Here is a 22,614-nt window from a genome sequence, read left to right on the forward strand (position 1 = left end):
ATCACCGTTTGGTGGGTTCTGTCTCTTCTCCTGCATTTTGACTTAGTTTCTCTTTGAGATTAATAAAAAATAATTATTCAACTGTAGTGAGAGCTGGTCACAAGCTCTGTGTGATGTGGGTTAGACAGTCTCTTCAAGATGTTTCAGTTTTTTTTGTTGAGATTACGGCACCTTCCTGAAAAACATTGGATTTTAATATAACACATTGGCACCTTTAATACAAATAAAATCAGACTCTGAGGCTTTGTCAAAGTGGAAAAAAAAAATCCATGTTGGTCATTCAAGTTAACATGAACTGTTTACACAGTAGAAACAGACCCTGCAGAACAAATCAAAATCAAAAAAATATATATATATATTGTTACCGTTTCATGTCACACACGCTTTCATCTCACAGGTTTAGCTTTCAAGAGACATTATGAACTAGGAAGTGAAATTAGAAGAGGGCTAAAGTGATTTGTCAAAATGCAGCTGAGTTGCAGTGATTAGTCAGGGAAAAAGGAAACAGAAAACGTTATGGTGATTGTTCAGATTTGTGGAAAAGTTTTGAAAATTGCAAGAGGTGGTCTTAAAGGCCTTCCTCTGTGCAGCTGATCCGGTCCCCTTGGAGTTATTTATGGTACTCAGACCTGCTCTTTCATCGGCAATACTTTTATCAGCAGTGTTGTACAATGTGAGCGCCATGTTGATGCAAACTGAAAATATCTCCATGATTTCCTTTTGATATAATTATTTTTACCACCAGAAATCCTGGTCGGAAAATTAATAAAGTACAATATTGTTTAAAAAAACTGTAAAATATATGTAATTTATCTTTTTTTTTATTTCTGTCATCTAAAATGTAAAATGAAAGACAATATTTGTGGGCAAATTTACAGTTAGAATAAGTCTTTATAATAGTTTAAATAAGATTTAAAGGTTGCAAAGTCTGTGAGTTTTGTGATTCCTAGTGTATTATATGAGTTAAAGCTTTGTGAAAATGTCAAATTTTTCTAGCTCAGAATTAAACAAAAGGGGCATCAGCAGCAGCCATGGGTTTAACAGATGCTTCAGGTCATTAGGTCACTCAGAGACAGATCAGCACTGCTGCCCAGGAGAGACAGAGGACAGCGGATAAGAGACAGGGTGAAAAACGGAAAAAAGAGAAATGGAGAGTGTGATTCAGGAAAAAGGGGCGTGTGTGTGTATGTGTGTGTGTGTTGAGTTGGAGGAAGAAGTGGGGATGGGGCGGTGGGGGTATGAGGGGCGATCTTGGAAAGGTTTCGTATATCATAATTATCCCGTTAAGTAACGGCAGAGCGGCCTCCCCAGGGGAATTTGTCTTAAATGGAAGATTTGCAAGGAGAACGGGTCAGAAAGAGAGAAAAAGAGGAACGGCTTCCAGTCGGCAGGAAATCTTGTTTACATTTACATAATCATATCAACACTCAGTCCTTCTTCATCGTCTCTTTCTTATGCCTTTTCAAAAACAGAAGACGGGGGGGAAAAAGGGAAAGAAACAGATGAGGGAGGGCTTCGGGCTTCTCATTGTCGGTGTTTGTTGTTGATGCTCTTCCCCCTCTAGCCTCCCCCCCCCTCTCATTTTCTTAAAAGTGCTGCCAGTGTTGGCAAGAATGCCTGTTATTTTAAATCTCATGCCAGCACCTCCAACCTCCTCTCATGTCTGTCTCTCTGCCTCATTATGTCCTCTTTAAGTGGGATTTCTCAGACCTTTTGGCCTTTATCCCTTGTTTGGCATGTTAAAAAAAATATCATAAATAAGGCACTGCGTGGCTGCCGACGAGAGGCTTAATTGAGATCTGCAAAGAGCACCGAGCAGATGTTTGTAGCAGCAACTGTTGAATCATCAGAGACTGCTGAAAGCCTATGAAACCATGTTAAAGAGAAGCCAGGTGTTCTAGATTTTTTATTCTGTCTTTTTTTTCCCCCTCTTTACATCAAGGAGCGCTGAAGTGCTGATGTGAATGCATTTGTTTAGAGTTTCTCAGAAGAGAGATGGAGAAATGAGACACATGGTTTATTAGCAACGCTAAACTGCTGTAAAGTGGCTCCATCTTCATTTAAAGTATATATGTGGCTGAAAAAAACAGAAGCACGTGAAACAATAAGAAAATGTTAAGGTTTTTTTTTCACAGTCCAAATGCCTTCAAATGTGATAACAAGTAACTCATCACTGGAGTGTTTGAGGCCTTTCCATGATTTTCTTTCTGCACTTCGTGAAGTGCATACTTATCACTACTCTGATAAGTAATAAAATAGATGAAATATGAAAACCTAGATAAATTCCAAGATATAGTAGTCATTTTCAGATGATAAATCAGGAAAAAAGTTTAATATATCTATCTTCATTTACATGTCAGAGAGAAAAACCCTGAAAGAAATTGTTTTCTAGGGTAACTGTTATTTGGCAGTCATGTTGAAAATGATGTTAAATATTATATCATGCCCAGCTACATGCAAGATTTATATTTACCAACCACTTCATTATGTGCACCTCTGTAATTGCTTGTTAACACAAACTACAAATTAGAATGGCAGCAAGTAAACCTATTTGGTAGGGCCCGGACTTTAGCATAATAAATTTGATTAATTAATTTCATTGCCACACATTTTAAAGCATTAAAAATTGTATCACCATTAACTGCATTCATTTATATATGAATGTTCCAAGCATTAAAAAAAAAAAACAATCCATCTGGAACTTTTGTATTCACATGTTTCCAATACACCCATAAATCTGACGCACATCTACAGCCACAGCAATGGTGGAGTTTCATATTTTCTTCAAAAAATAATATGAAGATAATTGTTGAGTTGTGCTAAAAGGAGTTAGCCTGTCAGCGAAGCTATTCTAGCCTAAAAAGCTATTGCAGTCCGAAATGTAGCAGCAGCACAGATGCTAATGCCATCTTCTGATGGTTAATTCTAGAAGGACAATGTGTCACAAAGCCAAAGACTGAAACCATGAATGCTATCTATTATTTTCTTCCTACTGTTTGTGTTTTACACAAACCAACCCACAGAAACCATTTAAAGACGTGTCAGTCATGCAGCACAAACAGACGTAGCCTGCTCCAGGTAACACTGGGAGTAAGAGGTAGCTGGGAACTCTTTCAGCTTCCATGACAGTCATGTCTACAAGAGCTTTAACATATGGCAAGTGCCTGCAGCTTGGTGTGCCAAATTGATGCATATGTTGCACTTGTTCACACGGATCCTATCTCCTCCTCCTTAGTGCCGACTCAAGGAAGCCACCCGGCCCTCACAGCCGTCTCTATCGTCACATTCTAAACTGCTGTCGTTTATTTATCCAGGACATTTGGGACAATTCCTTCCATGCCACAAAAAAAAAAATCTCTGGGAACCAGTGACAGGTTCTCTGGGATCATAAATAACTCTGATAGCTATGTTGCTGAGTTGCGATTATTTTCCTGTCTGTCTTCCTGAGTGTCATATTAATCCCCCTCTGCAGAGATTTGACTTCTTTACGTCTCACTATCAGCATCTTTTTATCTCTGTGTGTGTTTGAGGGCAGCATGGTGCTCCTCTGGTTGTTTCACTGAGTTTTAGCTTATCGTTACATTTAAAATAATTCCTCTCCTACCATAACCAATGATAGTTAAGAACTAAAGGCAATAGGAAGGGAATTCAGCCCACACAACCTATATTTATGAAAATACTCTCTTTTTATTTGAGGTTAAGAATTATTATTCCACCCGTTCTTTATTCTCCTTCTTATGCCTGTCCTTAAATAGAAATATTAGAGTTTAACAAAGAGACACACTTACTGTTGCCCTATATGCATTTTGCCCTATATAATATCGTCCTATTTGGTACTCTTTCTCTAGTTCATTTTCTCCTCCCTTTGTGATCTACATAGTTCCTTCATAATGTGTCATCATATTCCCTTTGTCTCCCCTCCTCCTCTCCAGCAGTCAAATGGAGGGTTCGGGGGACACATTTACTGGAAGATCCACAGACTGGTTCTTCCTCTCCGTCTCCCATCTGGCTCCGTGCCACATTGTATTAGTAACCAGATATGTCACAGGGAGCCACCACACCGGTGCAGAGAACGCTGTCCGCTTGTGGCGCGATGGCCGCGGCTGGCTGATTAGGGCCTCCAATTTTACCGCGTTGATGCGCAGAGAGACCGTCTCCATCCTGATGTTCGGGCTTCCATTATCACCGCCATCACAGGCAAGCAACGGCAAGAGATGGTGGCAAGGACATTTGCATCATGTGGCAAAATTGGCCAGGTTATCAATGACTGAAATTGAATTTGAGCGCTTGTGCCATGACAGGGTGTCACGTAATTGAACAGTTTATTATCGATGTCGTTGCCTCCTTTCTCTTTTTTTTAGCAGCAACATGCTCATTTTTACGAAAGCTAGAACTTGGTATGCTCACTGGTTCGCACTTTGTGAAACTACTGGAATCTACAGGTGTCACAATCCGTGTTTCTGTGTGTTTATTTTTGAGATTTCCTGTGTTCAGTCCTGCTTTTCCTGTGAGTCTCTGTCCTGTCCTCCCCATTGATTGTTTCCCAGGTGTGTCTCATCCCCTTGATTACCCCGTGTGTATTTAAACCCACCTGTTGTCCTTGTCGGATCCTTGTCTAATGTTGTCGTACGTCAAGTGTTACCTGGATTTCTTCTGCCGTCAGATGTTCTTCGTGCTGTTCCCTGTTGCTCTGTTTACCTGGATTATCACCATTAAACTCTTCATCTTCACCTTCAACCTGGGTCTACCTGCGTCCCTATCCTCACCACAACAAACCACATCATGACAACAGGTTCCACCACTTGTAAGAAACAAAAAAAGAAGTAGTGTTAATGGTAAATATATCAGGCATGATGTTTGAGGCCTTTCCATAATTTTCTTTCTGTAGCTATAAAAACCTGAATGGGTTGCCTTTTATATCAATAAATATAGTTGAAAACAAAAGCTTACATACCTTGTAAAACTTTATCTCAGAGAATAGAAATTCTTAGTTTTCTCAAAGTTATAGTTGACATGAACCTGTACTACCATTTTATAGATATATTTATTCAAATCTTAATGATCCTGATAAGTGAAGTAATAAAACAGCTTTTGCAGGATTTTCTTTGGTTATGTGAGAAGACGGTGTCACTCAGGGCGACAGAACCTGACAATGGAGTAAATATGCACCCAGTTTCTGCTAAGCAAATGGAAGCCAAAGCTGGTAAATCATGAACAATGATGTGTATACACACACACCAGTGTACTGCTGTGAGCTTATACCTCCACATCCACCTCATCCTGGTCTTGGCCAAGTAAAATATTACAGTATCAGACTTCCTGTATCTTCTTTATGCCTTCATTGGTTTATTTATAGAACTGGACTGGCAAAAGAATAGAGTGAAAGTCAAATATTACACAGCAGGTGTGCTGTTAGGCCCTTTTTTTGTTTGTTTCTTCACATGGAAGACAAAAATTGTTCCATTAGAGCCAAGGACACGACGCACAGCTCCACCACTGTCCCCGACGGCCTTGTGTGTATCGCAGAAAAACGTGGGAAGGATGTCAGTATATGTAAACACAAAGCTTCCCAAACAGCAACAGAAAAGGACAAAAACCGAGTGGAGATGACCTCACCTATTCATGCCCGTCAAACAAAAGCTTCCTTTACAGGGAAAGAATGAGCGGGAATGACAGTTTATTACAGAGCTGAAGAGGTTGCCAGTATACATACAGGCACAAAAAAATAAAATAAAATAAAGTAAGATAAGGAACTATTTGCGGAACCGCAGAAACTTCACAGGAAAAACAATATATATATATATTTTTTGGAACTTTTTAAGCTTGACAACAGGCTGTTTCTAAGGACAAAGTGTCAGAAGCATTTAAGATGTGACCTTTTTTCCCCCTGCACATTCCATTGCCATTATGCTACATTGTTGCTGAATAAAAGGCTGTATTATGTTCTGCCCCCTCCTCCCCCAGTAAAAGGCCAGAAGTGGACCCAGTTTTTATCTGCTGAACGAATCAATCAGGATTATGTCAGCTGAAAAGAATCACAGACAGCAGTCGCCAGGCCCCACGTCTCTGTTTCTGAGTGTATGTCACTGTGTACAGTATATCCCCTCTCTGCGTGTGAAAGGACGAGATGTCCACATCACAGGACGGCACTTGTTGGCTTAGAAGATGCCCGACTCGGTGACAGAGGCGTCGTTTGGGACTCTGAAAAGCCGAAGGATTTTCCTTTAAATGTTTATACATTTACTCCCTCCCAGCTCACCCCTCCTCCCCTTTCTCCGTCCTCTATGGGAGGATTGGAAAAGCACTAATTATCATTTCAGCAGAAATGATTAGAAGATCAAACGGGGATCGAATGCCATTTCCTTCCATTAATGCAGGGGGTTTAGAGTGCCTGTCACAGCCTGGCTTGTCCTGTGGCCTGTGGAGAGCAAGAGAAGAGAGGAGGGGGGATGGAGAGAGGGACAAGGATTCAAGGAAAATAGAGAATGGGACAAAGTTTGGCAACAGAAAGAATGAAAGAAAAAAGGGTCAAAGAAGAAAAAGACACAATATATCTCATTCTGGTTTAATTTAACAATAATATATTTTTCTTTTGGTAAAGACTATGGCACCAGTACAGTGTTCTCTCTAAGTTCCTGTTTTGATCTGGACCATTGATCAATTATTACAACAACCACTCCAATAGTTTTGAGCTCAATAGTTTTTAGGTTTTTTTTATTACTGTGTGTTTTGTCCATCAGTGTAGAATCATTGTCTGAGTGTCAAGATGAGGCCCAACAGATTTACTTTCACAAGTGGAATATTACGGTTTTCTCCATGATGCTCCACTTGAGATATGTGTGTGTATATATATATATATATATATATATATATATATATATATATATATATATATATATATATATATATATATATATATATATATATATATATATATACACATATGAAAAAAAATTATGTGAAACTGCTTTGGGTTTATTTCAAATGTAATAGACACAGAAATGGAAAAGATAGGAGAAAAGAAGAATGGTTGGGAAAAGGTTTAAAGAGGAAGAAGGAGACAGGCGTAGAGGAGAGAATTTAACCAACAGCCTAGAAGTCTGCCTCTACACCTGCAGAAAGAGAAAAAAACTAAATGAAAAGCTCACGGTTCAAACTGCTTAAGCAGTTAAGATCTGAATCCAGCATTATTTTAGCACCTCGGACCTTGGAATGGGTTCTGTTGGCTCATGGGTTGACTGGAAGCAGCGTAATGCATGACCACAAGTGGGCTCAGGCTTCTGGGAGTCAGAGGACAGCGGAGAGGCTCTAGCACTAAGTTATGTCCTTGACCAGCTTTTCCCCTCATCACTGTCTCTGGTTTGCTTTCGTACCCAATCCCATCCATATTAACTTTCTAGCTATTGAATTTCGTCCTTTGCATTCTTAGCCAGAGTGGCCTAGCTGTTAGTCGCTGGCTGGTGCCTTGCAGCAAGGAGGTACTGAGTTAGAATCCTGCATGTGTAGGTTACTACTCCCACAGCTCAGAAACAGGCATGTTGAGGTTAATTTACCACTCTAATTTGCACTCAGTTGTGTGTGTGTGTGTGTGTGTGTGGTTATAGTTCTCTGTTGCTCTGTGATAGACGAGTGCTCTGACCAGGGCGTACCCCGCCTCCCCAGCAATCCTGCATGGATTATTAGGCAGCTGTAAGAGATGGATGCCTTGGTCAGTGATTGTAGATTTAATTCAAGAAATTGTCATCTTTACTATGTTATCCACATTTTTGACAAAAGAAAAAAAAAAAAAAACACCAAGGAAATAAACAAACCGGTACCTCACCAGGCTCTGTCTCAATCACAGGATCAAGGAGATTTGAGGTAAATATCTGAAAGATTAGAGCAGAGAAAGTGAAGCACGGTGGAAGAAGTGAGCGAGGATGAGCTTGTGATTGTCTCTGCACGTCAGATGAGAAAAATGTCAAAGAGAATGTGAGAGATGACCTCTGCGTTCATCACCCATTAATGACCCTGCAGCTCTCAGCTTCATTTTCGCTCTCATGCAAAACATAAAAAAAACATTTCCTCCTGTCTCCAATAGTCATTTCCCCCCGCATTGTATTTATGTATTGAAAAAAAAAAAGGTAATAGATCAAGCACATTCCATTATTCTCTTATAAGATCATTAGCAAATATAATTAGATATGAAAGAAAGTAATTTGGAGAGAAGAGGAGAGAAAAGCGCTATCAGGCAGAGAAGACAGATTGTAGCATCAGAGTGTTTGGGCTTAAATTGCTCAGCAGAGGTATTATCAAGCCGGCAATCTTTTAGCCTCAGAAATAGTTTTGGAGACAGACAGCAAAAGATAGAAAGAGGCCACTAACATTGACTTCATTGTATTTCCCCCCAACTGCAATCATTCTTTTTTTATATATATTTTACCGTCTTTTCCAGTTTCTCTCTCTCTCTCTTTTGCTCTGAATCAAATCATCCTGTCATAGGTATCACCTCGCACTAGACCCCGTGAGTTTGCAGCACAACAAAAAGCGAGTTTATAAAAAGAAAACAAGTTGACACAGAGTCATCACAGACAAGAAAAAAAAGCAGGAAAAAACAAAAAAAGCAAATTATCACAGGCAGCAGAAAACAGCTAACCTTCTCTGCTCACTTCTCGTGTGTATTGATTCGGCTTTTGTATTATTTTGGCAACTTTAAAGAGCAGGCATAACACACAAATTGCGGCGTGCCTTGAAGCGGCTTCTTGAGGAACCTTCTCTTTGCAGATCTCGTCGTCTCTCTTTCTGCACGTGGCACCTCGCGCCACACACACTCCTCACCGGCGCGCGGGAGTTTTCCTCACTCTTTCTTGCACCTTAACACCGCACTGTGTTTGTCTAATAAGGATCTGAGCTGAAAGCAGACTGAGAGCACAATAATCCTGCTGCGTTTTACCACAAATTTTCTTTTTTTTTTTTCTTCCTCACCTCTTCTCCTTTAGTAATGCTTTAAGGGATTGAGGGGGGTGGGATGGGTGAAAGAGGAGGGGTGGGCTGGCGGTATGGATGTGGATTTTTCTAGTCTTTTGTGCGAATCACAGGGAATGGTAACTATAAACATCCTGTATTCATTAAAACCATCTAAAAATACAATTTTGGGAAGGGGGGAGCGGGGGGGTGGCAAGGGGTGCGCTCACTTCCTCGCCGCTCCTCCTCAGTGTATACAAGCAGCCTGTGTTATGCCTAGTGCTGCTCATATTTACATATTTATAAATGCTGGGCTGTACAATGAGCCGGGGCTTTGCCAAGAACAACAGTTTTTTGCGAATGTCGAGCCCAGATGCCTGTGAGAAGGAACAAAGCAGCCATGAGCAACTCCAGCGGCATGGACAGAGTTCACACAGGTCTTTCATGGCTTTCTAACACCTCATGTCCAGATGAGGCAACACTTGATATATTCTGTCATTTTTCTGTTCAGTCTGATATTTCGACTGATACCGTTGTGTGAATTTAAACAATTCATTTTGTTTAAATGAACATAAGGCCAAAACTGAACTTTTTAAGTCCACACATGAGGCGATGCAATACACAGACAAAATCTTACCAGGAATTTTTGGTCTAGTTTCTAGCTCAGATATTTTTGTATGCTTAAAATAAAACAAAACAAATTTAAAAGGAACATCTCAGCAAGATAAATACACTCAGGAATGTATTATTCTTTAAATAATTATTTAAGTCAGTAATTCTTGAACATGGTTTAAAAAAAAAAGTTTATTTAAAAAAAAAAAAATAGTTCCACTGGCATATTTTTCACTTAATTTTTTTAAAAAATGTCTTGGTATATGTGGGGGAAAAATCTGCCATTGGAACTATTACATTTTTATCTATATTCAAGAATCATTGACTTAAAAAATCATATTTATTTTGCTAAAAAGATACTTCTATATTGGCTTTGCTTTTTTTAAGTGTACTCAAATATTTGATCTAGAAAAGAGACAAAAATACTTGTTATGATTTTGTTGTATTGCAGTGTGATTAGAGTTGATGTGTAACTGAAAATGTTCAGAGATTTGTTTTAGATATTTGGAAAAGGTGGAAACCAAGGAAGCCAGCAAACGACATGAAGCTGGAGAGAAGTTAGAAACAGTTTATTACCAACCATGTAGGGATCACAGTAAACCCAACCGCCCCAACTCCTCAACCACCGTTCATCCTGTGTTTTCACATAGGAAAAGCATTGAAACACACTGAAGGACTGCTGAATGCTACTAATGTTAGCATTTCTCTTATTGCCATCATATTTGCAGTATTTGTGTGTATCAGGGTTTATGATATTTAGGGGTCAGACACAGGCTGAAATGATTAATCAAATTAATTGTGTTCAACTAATTTAATAATTGATTATTTGTTATAAAGACTCAAAAAAAAGAAATTTTGGTGAATAGCAAATTACCTTTTGCTTTTCTTTCAGCAAAACGACAACTATTTAGCATTTAACATAGATACATATAAAAAGCGAATGCTAGAGGAAGGCTATGCTTTTAGGCAATAAAATGTTCAATTTCTAAAATACATTATTTGTTTATTTGCATATATTCTTAATATTGTATACAAATGATTAAGTCGTTAAATGAAAAATCTGCTGAATGTGCCATTGTTTGTGTTATTATTTCTGAATTTTTTATCGGGGGGGGAATAGTTAGTTGTAGCCCTGGTGTGGATGTCTCTAGCTGCCTTTACTTATTTATTTTGGAGTTGTGTTTAAATTTGGATTTTTTTAATTTCTTTTAATTTTTTTTAGTCATCCACTGAAAACCAAATAAATCAACAAACTGGATTTAATCTCACTGTCTCCACACCTGCAAACTCCACACAGTTTGCTGATGTGGAGTCAGAGCAGATGTGGAACATAAAGCACAATTTCATTCAATCTAGATTGATAAAATATAATGAGAGTTTTAGATACTCAGGTTAAATAAAAATATAATAGCTACTGTTGGAACCTGAACATGAATCAGACGTATGTCCTGGCTCCAACATCATCAAACACTGAATGTTGTTTGTTTTTTGTTGTTGTTTTTTTTTATGCACATAGCTGCAGTTGATGCCACATTATCCTTTGAGACTACGTTTCTTCCGCTCACACTTCCACACATATCTCCACCACCTTATTCCCATGCGGTCTCTCACGCAGGCTCAGAGTGAAGTGGTACACCATTGTTCCTTCCTCCATCCCATTTATCCATTCTGTTGAGCATGACACATGTATTAACAGTGGATGGATCCTGGAGCTGGGTGTCCTCACACCATATGTTTTGCTTTCCCAGGTCCTCTCCCACAAAATCCCCACACCCTCTCTCCTGCCATCTGCCATCTCACACAATGCCACATGAGGGCGCCCTGCTCCTTTATGTCATTACATAGGAATGTGGCATGTGCTGTAAATTATTTCCAGTGACAAGTATGTTTATCTGAATCACGCTGCCATCTTATAACCATCATGTATGCACACTGCATCTTCACTCCCCCCCCACCCCCCCAGGGTGCTTTGATGAAAACAAAGAGATAAGCCTTGCATTCATGTGATAAATGAATGCCAGGCAGGTTTTCTGTGTCTGTTAGGTGCATCTGCCGTCTACCCGAATGGGAAATTAAAAACTGTGATGGTGGGGGGGAAGTTATGCTAAACCTATAAAGTTGGCCAGGAAATCTCTTACCCCTCCTTCGCAGCGGCAGTTGTTTGGGGAGAAGGAGCACCATGCTTAAATAATAACATTCCAGGTGGCTTAGTTAATGAACAGTGAAAATCAAATATGGGGCCCTAATCTGGAGCTCGTTACAGGAAGTTTCTTTACAGGGAAGTCACAGGCAGGAAGTGCCCTTGGGGAGAAGCAAAATACTTTTTGAAGATTCAGGGGGGGGGGGGGGGCTTTGTTTTTGCCCAAGCTTTGAAAGATTTTGCACATAAAAAAATAAATAAATAAAAAATTAAATAAAAAAATTAAAAAGAAACAATCTCATGGCAAAATTTGGCAATGTAAATGAAAGGCTTTTAAAAGAGCAACATTAGCTTCTCACTGAGGTGCAACTTTCAATTTTGCAATGCCGAGACTAAACAACCTTTAAAGGAGACGTGTGTTAAATGAACAACATGGAAAGCTGCCGGAAGCTTCCAGTGACTCATTTACTGTCTTAGTTTGCCATCTTGTGGCCGTAGCTGTGTATAACATCATGTTAGTCCAGAAATAAATAGTGAGTGCAAAATGAATTTGAAAAAAAATAAATAAATTCTAGTCATAGGCTATATACCACTTATTCTACAAATATTAATTACATCAAAAGAAAACTTTTTTTTAGTGTTATTTTTTAATCAACCGAGCAATTTGAAGGGCATAAGCAGAGTCTTATGAGACGTACAGGGGAGGGAAGTTAGTGCATGTTGGAGCCATTTCCTCAATGAACAGACGGCCGCAGAGTTATTACTCAGCATTGAGTCTCAGAGATGTTTTATCTTGTTATTAACTCCGTTCATTCTGATACCCATATCTGTACTGGTGTGTGTGTGTGAGAGAGAGAGAGAGAGACAGAGGGAGAGAGAGGAAGAGAGAGAGAGGAAGAGAGAGAGAGGAAGAGAGTGCGGTTCAAATAAACTCGTGTTTTAATTTGATTTTGTCAGATTCATAACGCCAGTTTTAAAAGAGCATGACATGCAAATGTTCTTGGTGATGTTTTATTGCAAAATAATTTCCAAATAAGTTGCTGAGGGAATGAAAATGCAGACGTGTGTATGTGTGTGTGTGTGTGTGTGTGTGTGTGTGTGTGTGTGTAGGAGGGGTGAGGGGAAGGTTGTCAGTGCTTCTGGACGCAATAACAGTTATCTGTTTCCAGCTGTTTTACAATACTTCATTTTTATTTTTAGTTCTTTTTTTAATTGAATCACTCTGCTCACTTTTCACACACTGTCACGCTGCTTGTCACGCTTATTGAGTTAAGTGAGTTGCTTGTAACTCGTATGAAACTACTACCCCAGGTGTCATAACTATAATGCATTTCCAGCTTCTGTTTTGAAGACATTTTATTTATCTTCAAATAAGGAAGTCACTTTGTACACTACTATGAGTGAGACAGAAAAACACTGTTTGCAATTAGCAGTGGATTTATTCAATAGATGCTGCAGTTTATTAAAGCTGTGATCTTGCTTTAATAAACTGTAGTGATTGTTACAGAGTGTCAGAATATGTGTGAGGTAGAAAAATGATAAAACAGCAGATAATGATAATGACAGCAGCACCACCAGAACCCACAGGACCAGAGAGAACAGAGACACCTGATCTGATCTGACCTGATTGACGATGTTCAACAGGCCTGATAGATTCTAACATTAAGGAATTCACCAAAACAACCAAATAGAGAGGAAATCCTGGACATACTTTCACATTGCCATGGTGAGTGCTAAGTCACTCACCATGGCTGACCAGTGATATGAGTTGAGATAATCAACTCATATAATCTAAATCTGAAAGAAGCCCATTCCTCCAAAAGACAGACCACATTCCAGATTCCCGAGTTACAAACTGATTCATCACCTGTTCTATGTAAACCTGAACCTGCTGCTTCGACTTAACACAGTCCCTCCACTTGAGATCACGTAATCTTTCCCATTCCTGTTCCAGATGTACTAACTTAATGACAACTAAACTATTTTCATATCAATCACTAGTTTGCATGTGGGCCAATCTATTTTGAACTTTCCTTTGATCATTAACTGATTATGTAACTTAGAAGACACGGACTAAACTATTTTAAAGCAGGTCATTTTACTGAGATTTGAACTTCTTCACAGATTTTTGTGTGGAGAAAAATGAAACCTCAAAGAAAGGCACTGATACATCATTAATAGTTTACTACTTTTGCAGATTATCCAACAAAACTTGTTACTTTTCCAAGGAAAATACAGCAGACATCTACATTTTAAAACGCTAAGATAAAATAAAAACATCTTCTCACTACAGTTGTGCCAGACAGAAAAAAACTCAGAACACAAAGACATTATTAAAGGTTTTGTTGTTTTTTTATATTATTACCATCCTTGTAATAGATCCTTCTCAAACTGTATTCATTAGACAATCTCAATGTGGACATTGAGATTAGTTGGCACTGGTGGCTCGAACAAGTAGTCTTTTCAAAACTATGTTATGAACCTTTAAACCAGTGGTGTCCAAAGTGGGCCCTTGAGGGCCGGCATCCTGCATGCTTTAGTTATCTCCCTGGTTTAACACACCTGGATCAAATGATGGCTCATTGGAAGGTCTAAGAAGAACACTGACATGCTCCATAGAGGTTGTTACTACCATCAGAGAGAAACATGCAGGATGCCAGCCCTCCAGGACCCACTTTGGGCACCACTGCTTTAAACTATCATTATCAGTTCTGCTTTGTGCAGTTATTTACAGAGAAGTTGATTATTTATTCAGTAAACAGAGATAGGAAGCAGTGCACCAACAGAAAATTGATGGTGTTTCTGCTCACAGGTTTGTTTGATACAGGAAGGTTATTGGTGCTGCACTACCTCCAACCTTCACTTCCTGTGTCAGTAATCATAAGCTTCTGTGTAAATAATCACGCAGTTCCAATGAGACAATGGTTCAAAGATTCCTAAACATGTGTTTAGATGAACAACTTTGATGTTTTTGAGAGCAGAGTTGTTATGGGACGGTGAACTTCCCCTTTAATCTTGGTCCAGTTTCAATTTTCAGTGTCAACTGTTGTTGATTAGTAGTCTACAGATTAATCTTCAGCAGGTGACATTTAAAACTCATGTTTAAAACTTTACGTTGACTGCGAAAGCTGACATTCAGAAATGTAACCACAAGATTCAATGCTGAAGAGTTTGAGTGTGTTAGTGTTCACATGCTCACAGTGCTAATCTGCCTCTTGTTCTCTCATTGGCTGCAGCACATCTGTGGCTAGGAGAGGAGGACCAGCCCATGACCCATGACCCCGCGTTGACCCTCGAGCCCAACCAGCTTAACAACGATCTTAGCCACCCTAACAACCATAACCTGGGTGAGCCTAAGGGGCTGGACGCCCATGTTGGAAACAAAGACTAACAACTTCCACCAGAGCAAGGCTCAGCGACGACCACAATGATGACAATGAAGGTGATGATGAGGTGAAGGAGGATGAAGGTTAAATGAAGGAAAACACTATAACAGAGACTTTATTTAAGATGATTTAAAAAAAAAAAAACTACCGTCAGAGGGAATGGAAAGAGAGAACTGTTCAATGGGACTTCTAAGACGGTGTTTGAATTTGCGAGTTGGACCTAATGACTTTTGCAAGCATCCTCGCACACTTATCAAGATGATGGCAACCTTCCTTTGTGTTTCCTGTGGTCTGAATGCATCTTGTCTTTGTTGTCCTATACGCATTGCTTCTGTTTTCCTTCAGGTCTTCTTTCTTTTCTTTGGATGAAACTACCTGTCTGAAGATGACTTCCTGTAAACTAGCCCTGACATTACCGACACATTCCTGGAGCTAGAAAAAATCTTTTGTAACTAGGACTGAAGTATTAAAAACTTAATGAAATCTGTTTCCTTTTCCTGTAAAGTGAAGATTATCCTGTTGTACTTGGTAGAATGTATTCTACTGCTGAATAGAAACTAAACTTTAGCAGACTGTTGACTGAGACCAAGCACATTCCTGTCAAACTAGCACCTCGCGCCTCTCCTTTCAGCTGCCATGACTCCCTGTTTATGTCTCACATCATTCACGCTGAACATGGCTAACTACAGACATGGTCCTTTTTTTCAACATGGTTCTGAAGGTATGACTGGTTGGCTTTTGATGATGGCGGTGTTAGTAAGGATTGCGAAGATGGAACGGTCAAACTGCTATAAATTCAACACCCTCCATAACCAGGCCTTCATCCCACTACAGAACCTGTTCTTTTCAATTGTTTTCTTTATTTTTTTCAATGCAGCTCTGGTGCTTGATGTAAATAGAAAGATATTCAGCAGCGCGACAAAGTCGACATTTAAAATGTTTGCCATGAGGGAAAGTAGAGGAGTGTCGATAGTTTATTGGCCGTAGAATCACACGGCCGCCGTTCTTCTCAAGTTTGAAACGGAAGAATTAAAAAAAAAGAATCAAAAAAACGAAAAGAGCAAGAACAGTTTTCTTTCTTTGAACCCCTACATCCCTTTTGCTTCATCTCTCATATCTAACCTGGAGGACTGTAGTGTTGCAGATGTTTGTATAATACTGCCACCAATCATTGTTGCACAGTGTTACTGACTACTGAAAATGGTTTGATGTATTTACTTTAAGATGAGAAAAAAATAGCATAAAACTGGAAAAAGACAATGTGTATAGCCTTAGATTACAAGTCATCTGTTATTGCTACTTCAAAGCTATGTAACTGTGCTAGACTGTAGGATGTAGGGTTGACTTTATTTTGAACTTTTATATGTACTGTACATTAATGCCTTGTCCATTTACTGATCAAAAAAGAGAGAAAAAAATGAGAAAAAAGAGGAAAAAGATGACAATCGTCTCCTGTGCCCCCATATATACAGATCCATAATGCATAGAGGGACTTATCCTTTCTGATTTCTTTCATTTGTTTGGATTCTCAGAAGTATTTTGCACTGTGATAGTATTATAAATCCAACCTATACAGTACAAAACTAGCTAATTAACTAAAATGAGCGTGTGTTTGTGTGTCCCTTGGCATTGTGAAATGTTTGTCATTTTTTTGTGAACCCAGAGGTAAAAAAAAAAAACTCAGAGAAAAAATAGTCTAATGCGGTATGTATAGTCCAAATATAATACTTTTTTTTTTTTTAGTTTGATCAACATCTATACTGTATGTGACTTTTAAAAATTGTTCCTCAGATTTTTTTTTTTTTTTTTGTATGCTAATCCCTTTCTGACCTACAGCATAGACCTGTTACTGCTTTCTCCTGGGTGACTTTCTGAACTTGGATACCAGCCTGAGAAGATTTTTGCCCTGCCAATGTTTTCTTTGCAGCTACATTGAAATGATTTCTGCAGACCACAATAAACCATACTTTCAATTTTATAGAAGAGGATATTCTAAATCTAAATAATAACAAAGGTGAGACATTGAAAAGTGAGAAGCTATCCTTTTTGGGGTTTGGAAGTGGGGTCAAAGCAAACCAGTTGGATGATGAAATCACTGACCAACAGTTTTGACTTTTGATCTTATCTCTGTTATCTGAGTAAAGATGAGAGATTCACAGTGAGAGTGGAGCTTGGGCTCTCTCCTTCTCTGAACCAGCTAAAACGATCATTCCATTCCACATATGATGTACAAATCCTGTCTTGTGAGCTGAACACTCTATGTTTTGCTGTATCCTTATGGCAGATGCTTTGTTTTGTAACTACTGAACTGTACTTATAATAAAAATAAAATGTATTCAAACTAAAAAAAAGTGTCAGACTGGTAGACTGACTGGTATTTTTGATTTAGCCTATAGATGCTGTATCAGAGACATTCTTTTTCTTTGCATCTCCAGAGGTTCCACAGTCGTCTCCAGAGCAGAACCAGCCTTCTTTATCAGGCTGTTGAGCCTTTTTAGGTCCCTCGCTCTGATGCTGCTGGCCCAACAGAAGACGGCAGAAGAGATGAAACTCTCAACAACAGACTGATAGAAGATCTGCAGCATCTTGCTGCAAACCTTGAAGGATCTCAGTTTTCTCCAGAAGTCCAGTCTGCTCTGTCCCTTCTTATAGATGGTTTCATTGTTGCATCTAAAGTCTAGTCTGTTTGTCCAGATGAACACTGAGGTATTTATATTCTCAACAACCTTCACTTCTTATCCCATGATGGGAATAGGGTTTGATCTAACCATATTCCTCCTGAAATCTACAATAACCTCCTTTGTTTTGTTAACATTCAAGATGAGATGAGTGTTTCCACACTATGACACAAAACAGTCCACCAGATCTCTGCCCTCAGCCTCTTGTCCATCTCTTCCATCTCTGATACACCCAACAACTACAGAGTGATATGAGTGTTTCTGTAGACGACAGAAGTCAGACTTGTGCTGGAAGTTAGAAGTGAAAATGAATGGTGAGAGTTCAGTGCCCTGTGGAGCTCCTGTGTTGCTGATCACCTGGTTAGACACACAGTCCTTCAGTCTCATAAACTGTGTGAATCGAGTATACCATTAAGTAAATTTGCTGATTTTGCATCAAAGCTTCTGCTACAGTTTCACTTCATAAACTGTGTGTTTGATTTGCAACTGGTAATTTCTGTCCAGAAACCTGAGGTGTAATGTGAGCAGTACACATTAAACCTCTATGTAATGTGGATAATAATTAAAAAGCAAAACTTTGTACTGTTTCTCACACCCACTGGCTTTTATTTCAATGTTCAAAACATCAATGAGAATATCAAGATGACAGCAGTATGACTGAATCCCGCTAGGTGTCACTGTGTCCTACATATTAAACCTTCAGGCTGGTTTTTACTCTGTATGTAAAGCAGCAATCAGAAAATACAAATTTTTTTGGCGGGGGTTGGGGGGAGTTGGGTTCCACTCTATTTCCATTATATAATAATAATAATAATAATAATACTAATAATAATAATAATAATAATAATAATTATTATTATTATTATTATTATTATTATTATTATTATTAGTATTATTATTATTATTATTATTATTATTGTAATTATAATCATGACACCCTGCTGTTTAGCCAGGTGGTCCAGATGTGTGCCATTCAACAGGACAGAGCTATGGGATGGTGTCTGGGTCCACCTGTTTTGTCTGTAACCTGAGCTGCAGCATCTAAATGTAATCTGTTCTCATGTTTCTGTGACCTCCTGACCCCAAACATTGCTGGACTCCTGTGAAGCTCTGCAGGTCAAAGCCTAACTAATTATAAAACAGATCACCTGCAAAGCGCCAGATGTTTGTAAGTGAGCATGTGGGATTGTTTCCAGTAAGGCTCACATCTGGAGAAAGTAACTCCGTGACCAGTTTACATATACATGCATGCTAATCCATGGGGGGGGGGAAAAAAAAAAAAAAAAAAAAAAACACATGTGCGTGTGTGTGTGTGTGTGTGTGTGTGTGTGTGTGTGTGTGTGTGTGTGTGTGTGTGTGTGTGTGTGTGTAGGTGTGTGTGCATGTGTGTTTTGGATGGTTGTCTTAATCCACTTTTGCTAAGTCACATAACTGTTGAAGCAGTCACTTTCAGCAAGCAGAGCTGAACTGTCCTTCATTAGATTCCTCACTTGTCTAATATTTATTCTATCTTTTATTTCTACCTCTCCTTTTTCTTCTTCCCCTTCTTATTCTTCTTCTCTCCAGACATACTTGTGCATGCATGGTGCATGTTGCACCATTGTCTGCTGGCGTTGGATTGGTCACTGGGCAGATGGTGACCTGCAGATGAACCCGTCTTCCAGCTTTCTGCCTCTAATTTCCTCATCCTTGTTTTGCATCGGGAAACCTTGAGTGCAGCCTTTCCATTGCGACCACTAGAGGGCACAGTAGACCAGCTGTTTGGGCCCAGGCAGCCGTGCTATTTTTCAGCATAAGCTTGTCGCACTGCAGAAACACACACTCTTAATGTGCACAGCAAAAACTGAAAATTACACAGGCCTGTTTAACTTAACATCTGAACTTGAAGGCTTCAAACATATCTTAAGTACCACCACAATAAGATGACACCAACCTGTTTCATCTGTGGGCGAGGCTGCCCTGTAGGCATGGATATAATTGTTTGAAGAATGCCAATTACAAGGGAATTCGAAAAGGTTCTTTTTTTCTTTCTTCTACACATTGTGCAGACTGAATATTACTCTTTCTTTGTATATAGTTTTTTTTTTTGTTTTTGTTTTTTTGTTTTTACATACTGGGATCTTAGCTATTGAATCTTTTCATCCTACTAATTCTCAAAGTAAAAGATTTCCTTAGATGTTGTCTTACAGACTGTTCCTGGTTGGTCAGTCTTTATTTTTATTTACACCAGTCAGAATAATTTGTTCCAAAATGAAGATGATTAAAATCAAACTGCAGCTTCTGAATACAGTGCACAAGGATTGTTTCTTTGTGATGAAAAACAGAATGAACAGAAGCTGATTGTGTAATAATTAGATCAGCTGCTTCCATCCAAATATCTGTTATCCAAATCCACTTATTCTTGTTTGGATGCAGTCTTTAACCTCTCAAATATTAATATTATTATTATTTTTATTTTTTACTTTTTTATTTTTCAAAAAGATTCAACTCCTTTCAGGACTTGAAGAGGTCTAACTTGTATATATTTTGCTTGAAAAAAAATATCATATAACTACCCAATAAACTCAAACTGCAGTTTGAGAGTGGATATTAAGTAGAGGCTAGTGTACAGAGCAAATAAATGCTAATGTCGCAGCTTGTCCCCTCATTCTCAAGTGTCTTTTTGTTTACTGCTGATTATTTGTGCTCATGTTTGTGGGTGGGTTTGTGTCTGTGTGCAGGTCAGCATGTGCTGAGAAGTTTGTGTGTGTGTGTGTGTGTGAGTGTACACACAATGCTGAGTACGTGTTATATTCAGGGCTGGTGTGCTATGACCTCCCCTCTTCCTCTCCCTCCTCAGCTCTTATGAATCGATGATCATGTGGTGTAAGGGAGATGAATGGCCCCCAGCTCCATCTTGTCTCCTCTAATTGTAAAATATTAGTTACATTAGACTCTAGCTTGTGATTAATGGAACTTATTTGGAAGGTGGAGTCTCTCACAACCCCCCCCTCCCCCCACTGCACCCCCATACTTCTCTCTCTCTGCTGGTTTATCAGCAGCAATCTCCAAAGTCTCTTCCGAAAAGAATAGAGTGATTTCACTGGCAGTGGACAGACAGGCTTCCTTCTCTCGGAAAAGTGGAGATGAAAAGAAAAGAAAAATCAGGAAAGAGGGAAGAGAAGGAAGACAAAAAGGTAAAGAAATGATAGAAGGGGATGAAAAAGAAAGGAGAGATTAAGAAGGGGGCCATTCACAGGCTATCAGGAGAGCTTTCAGAAACGTTTTAGCTGCTGCTTGTTTGTAAAAGGATTTAAACCTTGTGGTAGATAAGGCTGTATGTGGGATCTTAGCTGAAAAAAGGCTAAACATGATCATGTTTTAAGCATGTTTGCAAGCTGATAACCATGAAAAAGATGTATTTGGGCCTAATGTTGCCATAGATATAAAGCTAAGTTCAGAAAAGTTTGATAAGACTCTGGAGAACTTCTTGTTTCTCAGCAGTCTGTCATCTGCAGTAAGAAGAAAGAGACTCATACTCAACTTATGTTAACTTTTTATGTTAATTAGCATTTGCAAAAGATGTAAAATAATACTTATTAAACATTGTCAGAGTCAAGAAAGATTGAAGAAGTGAGACAGAAGAAGTACTAACCAGCTTCCTTAAACTCCCAAAGCTGCTATTTATACAAACCCTCTGCAGAAGTCTTAATGCCAGTTCCTATAAGTAAATAGGACAAAGACATATCTACCGGCACAGAGTAAAAGTGGGAGTAAAAGTTACACACACCTTTAAAACAGCCCAAAGTAGGAAACTGCAGCTCACACGTTACGCAAGACACTGTATGAGATGCTCCAAATGAGGTTTTCACAAACTAACTTGTTTCTAAACTCAAGATATTTTGAAAGTATTTGAAAGATCTATCACAGAATATATATGTATAAAAAATACTATGAAATTTGTGATTATAATCTGCTAAAGTGTGAATAAGTTCCCTGGTGATCCACCGTGAAAACACTCCAGCAGATTCAAGAGATTCAAACTGGTAACCTTTTGACTGTCTGGCCTGTGTGATCATCAGTATTACTCACTGATAAAATGAGGTTTTCTTTTGTCTTGGCTGTGATGCCAACCTGATGCTCTATTAGAACATCTGCTGGTCTCTCCTGCCAACTAGTAAGATGTTATGTGGAGCAAAAGATGGGACATGAACTTGATGGCTGTAGGCTAGAGAGGTAGCCAGCAGTGACTTGTGCAACACCAAAAACGTGAGACTGTCAAATAAAATGTGGATTATCTATTATACCAGTGTCACATCAACCCTTCCCCATTACTACTGTATATTTGTACACCTTTATATCCAGCACTGCTCACACAGGAAGTGTATTATATTACATCCATGCATTCTTAAATAAAACAGATTCCTCTGGTAAACTTTAGTTTAATCTTTAGATGTGTTCAAGTGGTTCCAATCTAGTTTCTCCATTAGGCACAGAGTGAGAAGCTCAGTCATCCAGGGGGGACTCAGAGCCACTGCTTCTCCATGTCGAGAGGAGCCAGGTGAGGAGGCTCAGGCATCTGGTTAGGACACCTCCTGAACGGCCCTTGGTGTTCCAGGCACGTTCCACCAAGAGGCGATTCAGAGGAAAACCCAGGAGACGTTGGAGGGACGAAGTTTCTCACCATGGGATTCCTCCAGAGGAGATGAACAAGTGGCTTCCTCTCAGATAAACAGAAGAAGATGGATGGATAAGTTTTTAGTTTAGTTTTATTTTGTTGTGACTTTTTGTTTGTCTAATACAGTTAGCTTTAGGTACTTTTTAGTGTGCTTGCTGGTTTTATTAGTTATTATGGTAACACTTTATTTGAAGGGGG

At 39.0% G+C, this 22,614-nt stretch overlaps 1 long non-coding RNA gene across 1 annotated transcript; it reads left to right on the plus strand.

Moving 5' to 3' along the window:
- Positions 1-11,958: 11,958 nt before the first annotated feature.
- LOC106936719 (uncharacterized) lies at positions 11,959-16,121 on the plus strand. Its single transcript, XR_001422194.1, has 2 exons — positions 11,959-14,507; positions 14,932-16,121. It is a non-coding gene; the product is annotated as an uncharacterized LOC106936719 (long non-coding RNA).
- Positions 16,122-22,614: the final 6,493 nt, after the last annotated feature.

The sequence above is a fragment of the Poecilia latipinna genome, unplaced genomic scaffold, assembly GCF_001443285.1.
Source record: "Poecilia latipinna isolate Pla-1442-1.1 unplaced genomic scaffold, P_latipinna-1.0 Scaffold2203, whole genome shotgun sequence".
Taxonomy (NCBI): domain Eukaryota; kingdom Metazoa; phylum Chordata; class Actinopteri; order Cyprinodontiformes; family Poeciliidae; genus Poecilia; species Poecilia latipinna.